The 15,606-nt window shown below is 37.5% G+C and overlaps 2 long non-coding RNA genes across 3 annotated transcripts in view; one reads left to right on the plus strand and one right to left on the minus strand.

The window, feature by feature from the left end:
* The window catches only part of LOC141376480 (uncharacterized), a 56,597-nt gene that overhangs the window by 12,333 nt on the left and 28,658 nt on the right, over window positions 1-15,606 (plus strand). The gene's annotated exons all lie outside the window — the stretch shown is intronic.
* The window catches only part of LOC141376479 (uncharacterized), a 79,773-nt gene continuing 76,873 nt past the window's right edge, over window positions 12,707-15,606 (minus strand). For both annotated transcript variants that reach the window (XR_015501587.1, XR_015501594.1), the window contains one exon: window positions 12,707-12,791. This is a non-coding gene — a long non-coding RNA (uncharacterized LOC141376479). The remainder of the gene's footprint in view (window positions 12,792-15,606) is intronic.

Here is a 15,606-nt window from a genome sequence, read left to right on the forward strand (position 1 = left end):
TTGTAACTTTATAACTCTGAATTGTAACTTTATAACTCAGAATTGTAACTTTATAACTCAGAATTGTAACTTTATAACTCTGAATTGTAACTTTATAACTCTGAATTGTAACTTTATAACTCAAATTGTACCTTTATAACTCAGAATTGTGACTTTATAACTCAGAATTGTGACTTTATAACTCAGAATTGCGACTTTATAACTCAGAATTGTAACTTTATAACTCAGAATTGTAACTTTATAACTCAGAATTGTAACTTTATAACTCTGAATTGTAACTTTATAACTCAGAATTGCGACTTTATAACTCAGAATTGTAACTTCATAACTCTGAATTGTAACTTTATAACTCTGAATTGTAACTTTATAACTCAGAATTGTAACTTTATAACTCAGAATTGTAACTTTATAACTCTGAATTGTAACTTTATAACTCTGAATTGTAACTTTATAACTCAAATTGTACCTTTATAACTCAGAATTGTGACTTTATAACTCAGAATTGTGACTTTATAACTCAGAATTGCAACTTTATAACTCAGAATCGGAACTTTTATAACTCAGAATTGTAACTTTATAACTCAGAATTGTAACTTTATAACTCAGAATTGTGACTTTATAACTCAGAATTGCGACTTTATAACTCTGGATTGTAACTTTATAACTCAGAATTGTAACTTTATAACTCAGAATTGTAACTTTATAACTCAGAATTGTAACTTCATAACTCAGAATCGGAACTTTTATAACTCAGAATTGCGACTTTATAACTCTGGATTGTAACTTTATAACTCAGAATTGTAACTTTATAACTCAGAATTGCGACTTTATAACTCAGAATTGTAACTTCATAACTCTGAATTGTAACTTTATAACTCTGAATTGTAACTTTATAACTCAGAATTGTAACTTTATAACTCTGAATTGTAACTTTATAACTCTGAATTGTAACTTTATAACTCAAATTGTACCTTTATAACTCAGAATTGTGACTTTATAACTCAGAATTGCGACTTTATAACTCTGGATTGTAACTTTATAACTCAGAATTGTAACTTTATAACTCAGAATTGCAACTTTATAACTCAGAATCGGAACTTTTATAACTCAGAATTGTAACTTTATAACTCAGAATTGTAACTTCATAACTCAGAATCGGAACTTTTATAACTCAGAATTGCGACTTTATAACTCTGGATTGTAACTTTATAACTCAGAATTGTAACTTTATAACTCAGAATTGCGACTTTATAACTCAGAATCGGAACTTTTATAACTCAGAATTGTAACTTTATAACTCTGAATTGCGACTTTATAACTCAGAATTGTAACTTCATAACTCTGAATTGTAACTTCATAACTCTGAATTGTAACTTTATAACTCTGAATTGTAACTTTATAACTCAAAAATGCAACTTTATAACTCAGAACTCTGGCTTTAAAAAATCAGAATTCTGACTTTATAACTTTGAATTTGGATTATAACTCGGAAATCAGACTTTATAACTTGGAATTCTGACTTTATAACTCAGAATTCAAACTTTATAACTCTGAATTGTGACTTTAAAACTCAATTCTCAGTTCTAATCTGACTTTTTTTTATATTATTCAATGATGGGAAAGGGCTTCCATGAGTAAAACACATACAAAATACAAAGTAATAATGATTTTTCAAGAAAAATCTTGAAAAGTCAAAACTGCAGCGAGACAAAAAAAAAAAAAAATGTGATAAACATATACAATATATAAAAGTCTAAAATTGTGTGATGGTTTAAAGAATGTTCAAGAATTAATTGGCCAAAATAACAATAATACTGACAAAAAATTCAACATCAACAACATAGAGTTCATCCCAGATTTCTTTTGAGAACTTGCATGCATTTGCAACTGATGGGCCAGAAAAAACAACATGTTTTGATTTTCATGTCCTTGATTTTCTAACCACGATGGCCAGATCCTAATCATTTGTGATAACAGTGCAATTACAAGTATTTTTTATTACATATTCTGCTGACAGACACTTTGAAAGTGACATTTCCTGTAGGTTTTATAATGGCACATTTATTAGGCATTTTCCACTCATTTTGACATAATGAATTCATTAGGGCCTACTAACAATAAAGTATATTTGTTATGTAATGTAAAGTTACATAATTTCATATTTGTAATAACTGAAATGTAATTTTAATTGAAATTAAAAATGACACAAATAATATATAGTTATAATGCAAAGTTTAACATAGTAGAAAAAAATAGTTACACTAAATTAGTTAAACTTAATAATGCAATATTTTCAAGACAAAATGCCCCTCAATACACATTATTTTTAAAAGTAACTTGATATAATTAGCGTTATTATTATTAAAAAAAGTTTTTGTAAAATAAGTGGACATTGTATGGATAATGAGACTGAAATATCCTGAAGTATTTATTTACATAAGCATTACAAAACAGGTGGAACTCGCGTTTCTACCCAAAATGGGGCAGCAGAAATCTAAAACATTCACCTCAGGAACAAAACTCCATTAAGTAATGAAAACAACGGCTAATAAGCGTGTCTGACTTTAACATGTCCTCACCATCTCATGGAGACCTTAAAAGCTCTATATTCAAGAAAAAAGCAAGTAAAATAAGGACATAAAAACACAACGACAGCCCGTCTGCTGTGGTCACTCTGGCCACCACGAATGAATCAATCATTAAATTGTCTCCAAAGGTCGTAAATGGTGGTTGTGAAATCGGACACAGATTTAGGAGAGATTTGGAAAGCGTGTCCAACTTTTTGTCATGTATTTTGTTTTGAATGGTTCCAATGTTGTTTTGCGTGCACTCTGATATATCGCTTCTTGTTGTCAAACTGATAAATTCTTGCACAGACAGGAAGATGCACTGAATTACAAAGTAAGACGAGCTATTCTGCGCATGCAAATGAGCGTTATAAAATAAGACAATATCTACCGGATGCATTTGAAACCCAAGCTGACCTCAAGACAAGGCCACTGTATAGACATTCATTCATTTTCCTTTGGCTTAGTCCCTTTATTTATCAGGGGTCACCACAGTGGAATGAACCGCCAACTAATCTATATGTTGCACACAACAGATACCCTTCCAGCTGCATCCCAGTCCTGGAAAATACCCATATTTTCATACACTACGGCCAATTTAGTTCACCAATTCACCTATAGCGTGATTTGGGAAACCGGAGCACTATAAAGACAGCATTGGAAATTAAGCGCATATTATTTATGTGCTTATGTATTTTAATATTGACGCAAGAGCATTTATTTCAGTAATGTTTTGATTTTTGACTGTTGTACCCCTTAAATTACTGAAATCATTCAGCATAGCCTCACAGAAGGAAGGTCGCTGGTTCGAGTCCAGACTGGGCCAGTTGGCATTTCTGTGTGGAGTTTGAATGTTCTCCCTGTGTTGGCGTGGGTTTCCTCTGGGTGCTCCGGTTTCCCCCACAGTCCAAACACATGCGCTATAGGGAAACTGATGAACTTTTGGCTGTAGTGTATGTGTGTGTGAATGTGAGAGTGTATGGGTGTTTAGTATTAGGTTACAGCCGAAAGAGCATCCACTGCGTGGAACAAATGCTGTATAAGTTGGCGGTTCATTCCGCTGTGGCGACCCTTGATTACTAAAGAGACTAAGCCAAAGGAAAATTAATTAATGAAGGAATAATGGCTTGCTTGCTGTTTCATTTTTAAAGAAATATCCTGTTCAGATGTTATAGTAGCAAAGACTTTTGCAGAACGTTTATTTCCAGAACCTTTACTCTCACTGTTCCTGTTAAATGATCTTCCAGAGCAAAAACTTTAAAATAATGAGGACATTTGTGATTAGTTTATTTTATTCATCAACTTTTTGGCTGTAATACTAAAATATCAGATTTTTACAATTAAAAAGAAAAGTAACAGCTCAAAAAATGTTTTAAATGACTTTATATGTCAGGCTTTACTAGGTTAAAGGGATAGTTCACACAAAAACTAAATGTTGCATTAACATTAACTCACCCTTGACTCGAAAACCATAACCAGTGACTTTCATACACTGAAAAAAATAAATATGGTAATTAATTAACAGTTTCCATATTTTGTAATTCAGTGTTTCTGTATATTTAAATGAATGAATGTCTCTTTAAGAGGAGGAATCGTTAAGTCATGCTGATTCTGAATTGCGAAAGACTAAAAAAGTGTGACTGATTCGCTTTCAGAAATCCAAACAAATCAAACACTTCTGACCTTATTTATGTCAGCAACATAAAAGCCGAACATATGACCTGTGGTTTCCTGAACCTGAAGGAGACTTTGACTCCATTGATTCGCACTTAAAAACGAAGCCATTGTTTGCTTAATGAGCATATAATTACACAGACATTTATCTCCACCCCTGCAGGTAACATTCTCTATGGTCACATCATATGAGTCGTAGGTTATCGCTTTGGACAAACGGCTTTTATTCTGCTTCTATTCACAAGTATCGGCTCCTTTCATTGAGCTCTCAGTGTGGCTGCCACATTTATTTCATTAACGGAGGACAGACACGCTTTTGTGAAGAAGCAAATAGATCTTTTTCTTACATCAAGGGAGTTTACTTTAAAAAAATCATACATAACAAATATACAAACTGAATGTTACAAAACATGTTATAAAGTGCAGTTAGTTACAATAAAAGCAACTGATATATTAATACTGAGTTTTTTAAGCAGTTCTTTCCATTCATTCATTCATTTTCCTTTGGCTTAGTCCCTTTATTCATCAGCTAGTACAAAATGCAGCAGCCAGAGTTCTAGTAAATATGATCATATCACCCCAATGTTATCCTCCCTACACTGGCTGCCTGTTAAGTTTCGTATGTAATTTAAAATATTGCTTCTTACATATAAAGCTTTAAATAATCGAGCTCCTGTTTATCTAACTGACTTTCTGTCTCGCTACAATCCAACTCGCTCTTTAAGAACTCAAAACTCAGGGCTTCTGGTAGTACCTAGAATCAGGGCCGGAGTGGGAGTCCTTTTCAGCCCTGGAGTTTCAAGCCTCAGACCGGCCCACCTCAGTTCATGACTGACTATATTAAAATAAGGTCATTTCCTAATCAGTTTCTAATGACACTATCACGTCTTTTTTTTTGAGAAAGCAGCTGTTTTAGAACTTCAAATGTTCAACAACCCTTACAGTATTATATGTCTTAACAATAAAAATGAAAAAAAAAAATTTACTCAGACGGGGATCGAACCCGGGTAAGCGGCATCGTAAACAAACGCCACAACAGTTAATGATTGACTATTGACTCATCTTACTTATATCATCATTAACCTGCAGGCTGCATCTTGCTCACTGAGCTGCGAGAAAATAGATAAAAAGAGCAGAGCTGCGGTAAAATAATGAATAAGAAGGCTGTGGTCAAGTAAATAAATAAATAAATTTAAAAAGTGTGGCTGCTGAGAGCAACAGATTCTGAAGCTAGGGACACCGGCCCTCGCGGCAAAAAACGGACCGGCCCACCGGGAATTCTCCTGGTCCTCCTGATTAGCCAATCTGGGCCTGCCTAGAATAGCAAAATCGAGTAAAGGAAGTGGAGCCTTCTCATTTATGGCTCCTAAACTCTGGAATAGTCTTCCTGATAATGTACGAGGCTCAAACACACTCTCGCAATTCAAAACTAGATTAAAAATCACACTGAACTGAGCTAAACTGAACTGAACTTAAACACTGAAAACTGAACTACACTGTTCCAGTTTACTATGACCTTCTATGTGAAGCTGCTTTGACACAATCTACATTGTAAAAGCGCTATACAAATAAATCTGAATTGAATTGAATTAAACCTAACTACTACTATTAATTATTATTAACAAGCAGAAAATTAGGAGATTATTAAGATACATTTATTGTTAATATTTTATTAAAATGAATAAATAAAATAAGCATGACTCAAATTTTTAGATTCTTGATCGTTGATTATTTTTCTATGTTGAATACTTTTATTTTATTGTGTGTTTTGTAAAAAGGTCATTATAAATAGAATATAAATTATTATTCTTATTAAGGTATAAATTATATTTTCAGACCACCAATCTATGGTTTAGTTTAAAACAGACAATGCTTTAGTAGTTGAAAAATATGATTATGCAGGGATGTATATAATAGGCTTGGGCGGTAATACGGTAATATGGTATACCGCGGTATCTAAAAATAGCAATGGTATCAGTTTCAATACCGTTATACCGTCATAAAAACAATGCACTTATATAGGAGACAAGAATGAAATATTAAATATAATTTATTTAATGGCTAAAGATGCGTATGTGTGGTCATCATCAGGGGACAGCGCGGGAAGAAACAGAGAGCTGGGGAAAGATGGTGAGCCGCGGAACAAGTAACTTGGTAACTTCTGCAGTTTGGCAGTATTTCAGATTTCGACCAAACGAGAAGGGAGAGGCGGTAAATACGGATGAGGCAATTAGCAAATTGTGCAACAAAAAGATGACCGTGAGAGATGGACTTACCTCGAACCTAAAGTTGCATATATTCAATTCAATTCAATTCAATTCAGCTTTATTTGTATAGCGCTTTTACAATGTAGATTGTGTCAAAGCAGCTTCACATTAATGGTCATAGTAACTGGATCAGGGCAGTTCAGTTTTTAGTGTTTAAGTTCAGTTCAGTTTAGCTCAGTTCAGTGTGGTTTGAAATCATTACTGAGAGTCCAAACACTGAAGAGCAAATTCATCGATGAGTAGCTTTTCAGATCCTGAACCATGCGAGGCAGTGGCGACAGCGGAGAGGGAAAAAAAACTTCACCAAGAGGAGAGTGAAGAAAAAAAACCTTGACAGAACCAGACTCAGTTCAGCACGACCATTTTAATTTCTCCGCTGGCCAAAAGTCTTGTGCAGAGCTGCAGTCCCGGAAACTTAGACTGAAACTTACCATCGGCTGCGTACTGGCAGTGGACATAAATGTTGTTGGTCTTGCATTGGGAGGCATTGAAACTTGCAGCAGTTAGTGGATGGTCCACTAACTGCTGCAAGTTTCAATGCCTCCCAAAGCAAAACCAACAACATCTATGTCCACCGCCAGTACGCAGCCGATGGTAATGGGGGCATTCGGGAAAACTAAGTACAAAAGGGATAGTGTCAGTTGGACAGCCTGTACTGATGCAGTGACAAAATACTTGGCGAAGGAATTATTCTCTTTCCACAAAGTGGAAAAAATTCCTTTAAGGACATGGTAAAATACAATTGATTTGTGTGCACGAAAACTGTTCTGGCCGTTCATGTTAATTTAATTCTGTTTGGCTGTTTTATTTGCACTATTTTTATAAACTGCTATTTGCTAATAAAAGTTGTTAATATTGTTGTGCATGTTATTTTGCTTTTGTTTCAGTATTAGAGTTTGGTATTCAGTTTCTGAACCATTTAGGCACAAGCTAACAGTTTGGTTATGCTGTCTGATTCTTACGTAATAATTCTTTATTATTCACTGTAATATCGTATACAAGATACAATAGGGAGAAGGTTTGACGGTATCAAAATTTGGATACTGCCCAAGCCTAATTAATATAAATATATATTTGTGGCCTAAAATGATGGCTATTCTCAAAACTTATGGCATTGTTTGCTTCAGTTCTTGTGTTTTGCTCTGATAATACACAAAAATCGTGTAATTTCTTTTTTTTTTGGATCTCAATAACCAATAACTTAACATTCTGGAGGTAATTTGAAGCAGGAGAACAGAAAAAGGCCAGCAGGTGGCACTCTTACGATACTCTACATTATTGTTTAAACAGATAATAAACGAACAACTTCCTCACAGTTATACTTTATCTACACACAATAATCTGTAGTTGTGTTATTAAGTATTCTGGTACATTTTTGTACTCTAATTAGGCAAAAATCTGTTTAAACTCTCTCAGAAAACCACATAAGGGTTTATTCTCCACTGCAGTAAAGCATCAGATGATCTTGCATGACTCTTTTCTGTCTGTTTGATTGTCATTTGTGCTGTCTAGACTGATTTCTGGATGAATCCCAGAGTTGCACAGACAAACAGAGATCCTGCCAGAAGCGCTGATAATGCTAATGCGCTTCTATATCCAGTCAGAAGAGAGGAAATCTGGCCAGCCATAAACTACAGACTTTCTCCCATGATTTGACTCAAATCTCAGTCATTTCCCCTTGTGTTTACATAGATTTGAACATTAAAAGATATGATATAGTTGCAAAGTGGTTTAAGAGTGAAACATAAGACTTTAGTGCGTTTAATTCCCTCCAAAAAACAGCCGTTAACTCTCTAAAATAAAATCAATGTTGCAGTGTGCTGAAAATAGACTGAAGATTATATATATTTATACATATTTATTTTCATCTTAGCATAATTATATCATGCACAACTCCTTGCCCAGTGTAAATGATTTGGTTATCATTATTATTAGGGGATAATGGCTTAACAAACACTTCTGTGCAAAAGCTCTGTGTCAGACTCAAGGTATTTTATGATTAGGGTTGCAAACTTTTCAACCCAAGCTCATTCTGAAAACGTAGCCCTGCGGATGTTTCTGGAGACCGCGATTTAAGTGGCCGGGGGAATGTATGACTGGATTTCGTTTTTCAAGCGAACGCTACGGGGCAGTGTGACGCTGCTCCTCTTTGCGCTTGCCGGCTGACAGCTCACCTCCTCGATTCCCACCGAAACCAGAATGTCCGGTTAGCTCATAGTGTTACATCGGCGGAGTGAGGCACGGAGGAGGAGGAGCCGGCCACGGCGACAACCAGGTTCGAGTCCGAGGAAGAGCGGCTCCAGAAATCAGGTAAGACAAATAACAGAATCCAAAAAATAAAGCGAACGAGTAACGGGGCGAGAATGCGGTGAAATCTGAAAACGCGATCAAAATTGGACGAGGTTTTTTTTTTCTGGATGGCTTTTGTAAATCGTTGCTTGGGTTTAGGGAAGGAGGAGGAGGAGGGTGGCTGGGTCGGCTGATTGGCCGGCGGCCCAGTCAATCATTTTGTCAGTCAGGCAGTCGGACAGGCAGTCGCTCGAGAGCTGCCTCCAGCGGCTTTTTATGCAAGAATAGCACGGGGGAGGCATTCGAGACGCGAAAAAGCGAGCACAGCAGCCTTTCGCGAATTAGCGAAAACAAAAACTGCACAAATACTTACCACCCGGGACATATTTCACGGTCTCCAGAAACGTCCGCAGGACTACGCTTCCAGAATGAGCCTGGGTTGCAACTTTCTTACTATGCAAAATAATGGACAAATATAAACATTCCCAGCGACACATTTAGTGATGCATTTTGAATTTTCATGGCTAATTCCAATTGGTAATTTTTTTACAAGCAGATTCTGATCCAGAATTACTGAGAGGGGTCTGGCTGCAGACTCGGGGCAGATGCAATCTGAGCTGCATCTAATGCCCCTCACAGTGACATCACTAGCTCTATTGAGCGATGCAATCTCAGCTTGCATCATTAAGGCTGCATCATTATCTACTGGATTGATCACATTTTTTTAAGTGAAGTTTATGTATAAACTAATTTGGAGAGGATCACGTGCTTATGATTGCTAGTGGCTGGATCCGCATTATCAAATTCACTACACTCCAATCAGATGACTCCTAAACTACTATAAATACCCTGGGTTTCATTCCACTGCTATCTTCGTTTTGAAGAGTCCCCCCTTCCACCCTTACTCCTCCTTCTTAGATGGGTGACACGGTGGCCCAGTGCATAGCACTGTTGCCTCACAGCAAGAATGTGAATTAGATTTTACGGCATGATTTTACGGCATTCAGGTTTTGATTAAGCATGAATGTATAGAAATTCAGAGAGGTGTGTGACGCAATTTTGTCCTGATTAATGTTTCTAACAATCATGGAGGCCAAAATCGAAACCAAATTTGGATAAATTGCACAGCCTTGGTAAATAGTATTATGGTGAACTCATAGCGAACATGATTTTGTGCACGTGTAGGTTACTAAGAGTTGACAGAGCATTATTTTATTTTGAAGTCAATTCAATTATTGGTGGGGACATTTCAGTAATCGGTGGAGATTGATGGGGACACGTTCCCTCCGTCCATGCCAATTCTATGCACTTGGATGAACTATCTGCTGCTGCTTTCAATAGTATGGCAATAAATGGGATGTAAAAAGGCATTCAAACTCACGTTATGAGCATTAAACACTGAATAAAGCACATGAGGTGTACCTGAGCTGATCATTGTCAGTTTGCTGTTGTTCAGCTGTGAAAAGCTGTTTCTAGTATATTAATTCGAGGTGTTGGTCAGGACAAAAACAATTTTTACTATGGAAAATATTCCTTCTTTTGGGTGCCGTTGTTTTTTTTTAAACCACGGTGTAAATTACATGCTCCAGTCCTCAATCTGGCAACCGGCGCTTGCATTTGTTTTGATCCAGGAGTGCAATACCTAGTTCAACCACTGGGTGTCAAACTTACATACTGCACCTATAACAGCCATAGGACTGCACTATGCATGTGTTTTATAAATAACAAGTACCAAACTGTGTATTCTGCATCTCACCATGCACAGATTTCCCTGCTTTTCTTACAAATAAAATTAAATATGTTTTTTGAAGTCATTGTTTTTTGAGACCTCCAAAAGTTCAAACGATTTCCCGCTAAATGTGGTATATGCCGAAGTATGCTAAAAGGACTTTTAATTTGCCAGTAACCTGGGTTAAGCGTTTCCGGTGAACTCTATGCCATTGCAAAATCGGCGCGTTTAAGGTCTGTTTTCTTAAAAAATCAGCGATCTCCACTGGCTGAGTGATATCCAGGTCTCAGATTGTACAAGAAGTGCCACATTAAATGACATTTTCCCTGATATGAGCATTTATTTTACCCAGTATATGGAGCTTCTGCGCTAGCCTGCCGATTCTGACGGGCGTGTGCGAGTAAACAGCTTTTTGTCTCGTTTTACGCTTGAACAACTAAATGAATGCAAAAAAAAAAAAAAAAAAAATCCCAATAACAATCACCTTAAGTTTATCAGTATGGGAACAACACTAGCTTAGTCAACGCAATCTCACGGCAATTCATAACTTTTTGCTTTAGTGGCTATGTTACGTATTTTCTTTAAATAATTAAATAATAATATTAAAATAAAATAAATAAATAAATATCTTAAATAGTGAGATTTTTTGTTTGTTATGGTGTGTATATTGCTTGTGGTTCTCTTCTCTCCGCCTCTGTCTCCGAATAGGCTTCATGATTAACACACAGGTGTGGTGAATCAGGTGCCAGCTCATGGAGGCCGGCTTGTTAGTGAAGACCATTTAAACCGGACTGGAACGTCGTTTGGAGAGTCTCCTCTCTCCTGGCTTGTGTTTTTTTTGTGAAGTAGAAACTGTGTTGTAATTACTCGGCGAAATTGTTGAAAGTGTGCGCTGAGTGTTGACTTTGAGATCTATACGGAGACACGTGCGCCTTTTTGTTTTATTACTTTTTCCTCATGTTTTGTGGTTAGTAAGGAGGTAAGTAAATGTTATTTTATTAGTGTAATTTCATGTGCAGGTAAAGAGGGTTAAACAGTTAGCTGTTGAGTTTTGTTTGTTATTTTGGCATTTACCTCCGCAAGCTTTTCATTGTCTCTATTTGGAAAATTTAAACGTCAAATAAATTTGACTTTACGTTATTTCCTTGGTCACTCATCTTGACGGGAGATGAGACTCCGGGCTCCTCATTAATTTAGAGGAGATCTAATTATTTTATTTAATATTATTTATTGTTACGGGTCTGGCTTGCTGTGTGGAGCCAAGCAAGGTTGGAATTCGTAACAGGTGAATTCGTATGATCTAATTTGTACAATTTAGTACGATTTGCGGCGAGGCAGTGGCGCAGTAGGTAGTGCTGTCACCTCACAGCAAGACGTCGCTGGGTCACTGGTTCGAACCTCGGCTCAGTTGGTGCTTCTGTGTTGAGTTTGCATGTTCTCCCTGCCTTCGTGTGGGTTTCCTCCGGGTGCTCCGGTTTCCCCCACAGTCCAAAGACATGCGGTACAGGTGAATTGGGTAGGCTAAATTGTCCGTAGTGTATGAGTGTGTGTGGATGTTTCCCAGAGATGGGTTGTGGCTGAAAGGGCATCCGCTGCGTAAAAACTTGCTGGATAAGTTGGCGGTTCATTCCACCGTGGCGACCCTGGATTAATAAAGGGACTAAGCGGACAAGAAAAGGAATGAATGAATGAATGAGTACGATTTGCTCATCACCCAATGACGGTTGAGGTTAGGGATGGGGTTGGGTGCCACGCCTCCTTTTTAAAATCGTACATTTTCGTATGACTGAACTCGTACAAAATTAGCCACTAAACTGACAAAACTTAAAATACTTGCGTTTCCTCGTGAGATCAGGCTGGCTTGGCATATACCCTATTGAACAGCACTGATACTTTAAATACGCAACAGAAACCTGATCATGTGATCACATCAGGACGAGCAGCAGCTGTTTTGCATTCAGAGTTCAGGGAAAAGCTGCCACACCAATAGTAAACAAGTTCATTAAAACAAGTGAAGCAGAGCTCAATTTGAAATATAAGCAAGTTCATAACTGAACCTCATGCACAATGGTCCATGAATAAGTGCGTCATCAGATGTTTCAGTCGGATTGAAGGAAGCTCCTTAAGATGACTTGACACCACAGGGTTTTTGCTTGCACAAATTCAATTTAAAGAGACAGGCCCGAAGCAATTATCCAGAGTGATCATGGAAAAAACACTGTGGTCAGTATCCTTCCGCGCTGTTATCAGAGAGAGACTGCAAATCTGTGGGAATGACCATAAATAGACCTGATGGTGAATAACGAGGAGCCAGACTCTTTTATAGTTCACAGACCCTTGTGCATCTAAACACGTGTATTAATTCACCAATATGCTTATGAAAGCTTATTTCAAGGGATGTCATAATTCAAGCTTTAATGTTGCCAATCCTACACTGTAAATACATTCTTGCTTGACTTGAGTGCAGCCTTTGACATGGTTTCGCACGAGGTTCTTTTGAACAGGCTTGCCTCACTAGAGATCTCTGGCACCCCTCTTTTATGCTGTGTTCACACCAGACGCGAAACACACAGATCAATTGCGCTATTCGCGTGTCAATAGCCGTGTGAACATTTGAGTTTACTCGCTTCATTTGTGCGTCAAACCCCGCTTCATTCGCGTGTCTAGTTCACTTCAGAACAGGCGCGGATTTGCGTGATTGTCAGGGCTTCTGTCTGCCCAAAGACTCTAGCTTCATAACTAAATGGCTAACATGGATTTTATGAAGAAAATAACAGTGTTTATGTGCTTTATGAAGACTGAAAAACAGCGTCGATACGTTTAGGGTCGTGTCTGAGTCCACTACATGCTTTCAGAGGTGCATCCAGCTCTGTGAGCTCATAAACTCCTCCAGAAACTGAGCCTGGATGGCGGAGGCTTTCAGCGGTGCCCTTGACTGAGCCAAGCCCAATTTGATGAACTGTTGTCGGTGTCGCCTGGAGGATTTCACTCGGAACACCGACAACAGGTTCTACGTCACACTCACGCCCCTACAAGAGAAAGCTTCTGATTGGTTAACGCGGTGCGAATGTCCGCTGAAGTTCAGATTTTCGAATTCGAGAGATTCGTGCGAAACGCTCGTTAAGTGCGTTAAACGCACAAAACGCTCAATTCGCCCTGCGCCATTTGCTCAATTTGCGCCATGCCATTCGAGCATATCGTGCCGCAGGATGTCTATTCGCGCTTTGCATTGACTTAACATGTAAATCACTCACGCTAGCATCTGGTGTCTAGCATTCATGCCGCATCTGGTGTGAACGCAGCATTATGGTTTAAGTCCTATCTCGCAGATCGTACTCAGTTTGTCCAAGGTACAGATTTTAAGTCAAGATCTCAGATTGTCACTACTGGTGTCCTAAAAGGTTCCATACTGGGTCCAGTCCTGTTTATCATATATCTACTGCCTCGTGATCGAATTTTTAGAAAAAACAACATAACATAATTTTACAATAGGCACTGATAACAGCACAATTCTTCCCTCTGTGCAGGTAGAGTTTGGGTGTCATTTTGGATAGCACACTCTCATTTAAAGGGCACCTGTGGTGAAAAATCTACTTTGAAAGGTGTTTGGACAGAAATTTGTGTAAGTATATTGTATATACGGTCATATTTGGGGTGAAATCAACACACACAGTCCTTTTTTTTAATCAAATTTAACAAAATAAAAAAAATACAAAAAATAATAACGGTGGACCAATTGGAGCGGTTTTCAAATCGACCACAACTTGACGCAGGAGTGTGGTCCCCCCGCCCACCAATATTGATTGACAGCTGCGCACATTAACATGTTTCTGTAATAACGCATACAAGCATATCGACAAGACAGGACGAGCGCAAAGCAACCGGGAATAAAAGCTCTGTTCAGTTTGCTAGGATCATCAATCATCATCAGACGTGATCAAGAGTGAGTTTAACATGTTTCAAAATGTGTGCACGTGTGTAATGAAGTACAGCCACTAACTACAGATTCACTTCATCAGCACAGTGTCTCTCTCACTGTCTCTCTCTCTGTGTGTGTCTGCGCTATGTATGTGTGTGTGTGTGTGTCTGCGTGTCTACACTATGTATTTGTGTGAGTGTCTGTGCTACGTGTCTGTGCTATGTGTGTGTGTGTGTGCTGTGTGTGCGTGAACTCATTGTTGCAACTCCACAAAAAATGCATCAAATACTGATGGTAAAGTTCTTACTGTAGTATTTCTCTCAAACGTTACGCGAGATCTGCTTCCTGAGGCAGCTGAGGGCGGCGATTGAGGCATGTTGCTGACAGGCCCGTGGGAACGGTGGGCCCAGCAGAAATTGCTTTTCAGTTGCAATGAATAGTAATAAAATGTTTATTTTTTAGCCATGTAAATCAATGATTGCAGGTTTTCAGCATTTTTCAAAGTATCTTCTTTAGTGTTAAACAGAAGAAAGAAACTAAAAAAGGTTTGGAACCAGTTGAGGGAGGGTAAACGGTGAGTAAATGTTCATTTTTGGTTGAACTATCTCTTTAAAGGCACAATATGCACAATTCCACCACTAGAGGGTGCATATTCAAAATAAACAAAGGCGTAGAAATTATTATTTTAATGTTCTCTAACATATCAAATGTTGTCAGAGAGTAACTCTTGCTAACAAAGCATTGAAATGGCAGGTTTTATTATATTAGCCTAATAAATAATAAAATAATATAATATTTTATTATATATTTATTGTATTATTTTATTATATTAGCATGGTATCTACTTGAACGTCAGAATCCTTCATATTTATGATCTTACTAATATTTAATTGCCAGCAGAAATTGCTTTTCAGTTGCAGTGAAGAGTATTAAAATGTTTATTTTTTTAGCCATGAAAATCAAGGAGAAATCAAAGAAGTAAATCAGGTTTTCATGTCATTCAATCATTCGTTTTCTTTTCGGCTTAGTCCCTTTATTAATCCGAGGTCACCACAGCAGAATGAACCTCCAACTTATGCAGCATACATTTTACACAGTGGATGCCCTTCCCATCACTGGGAAACACCCATACACCCTCATACACTACAAACAATGTAGTCT

This window comes from Danio rerio, chromosome 10 (genome assembly GCF_052040795.2).
Source record: "Danio rerio strain M-AB ecotype USA chromosome 10, GRCz13ab, whole genome shotgun sequence".
Classification (NCBI taxonomy): domain Eukaryota; kingdom Metazoa; phylum Chordata; class Actinopteri; order Cypriniformes; family Danionidae; genus Danio; species Danio rerio.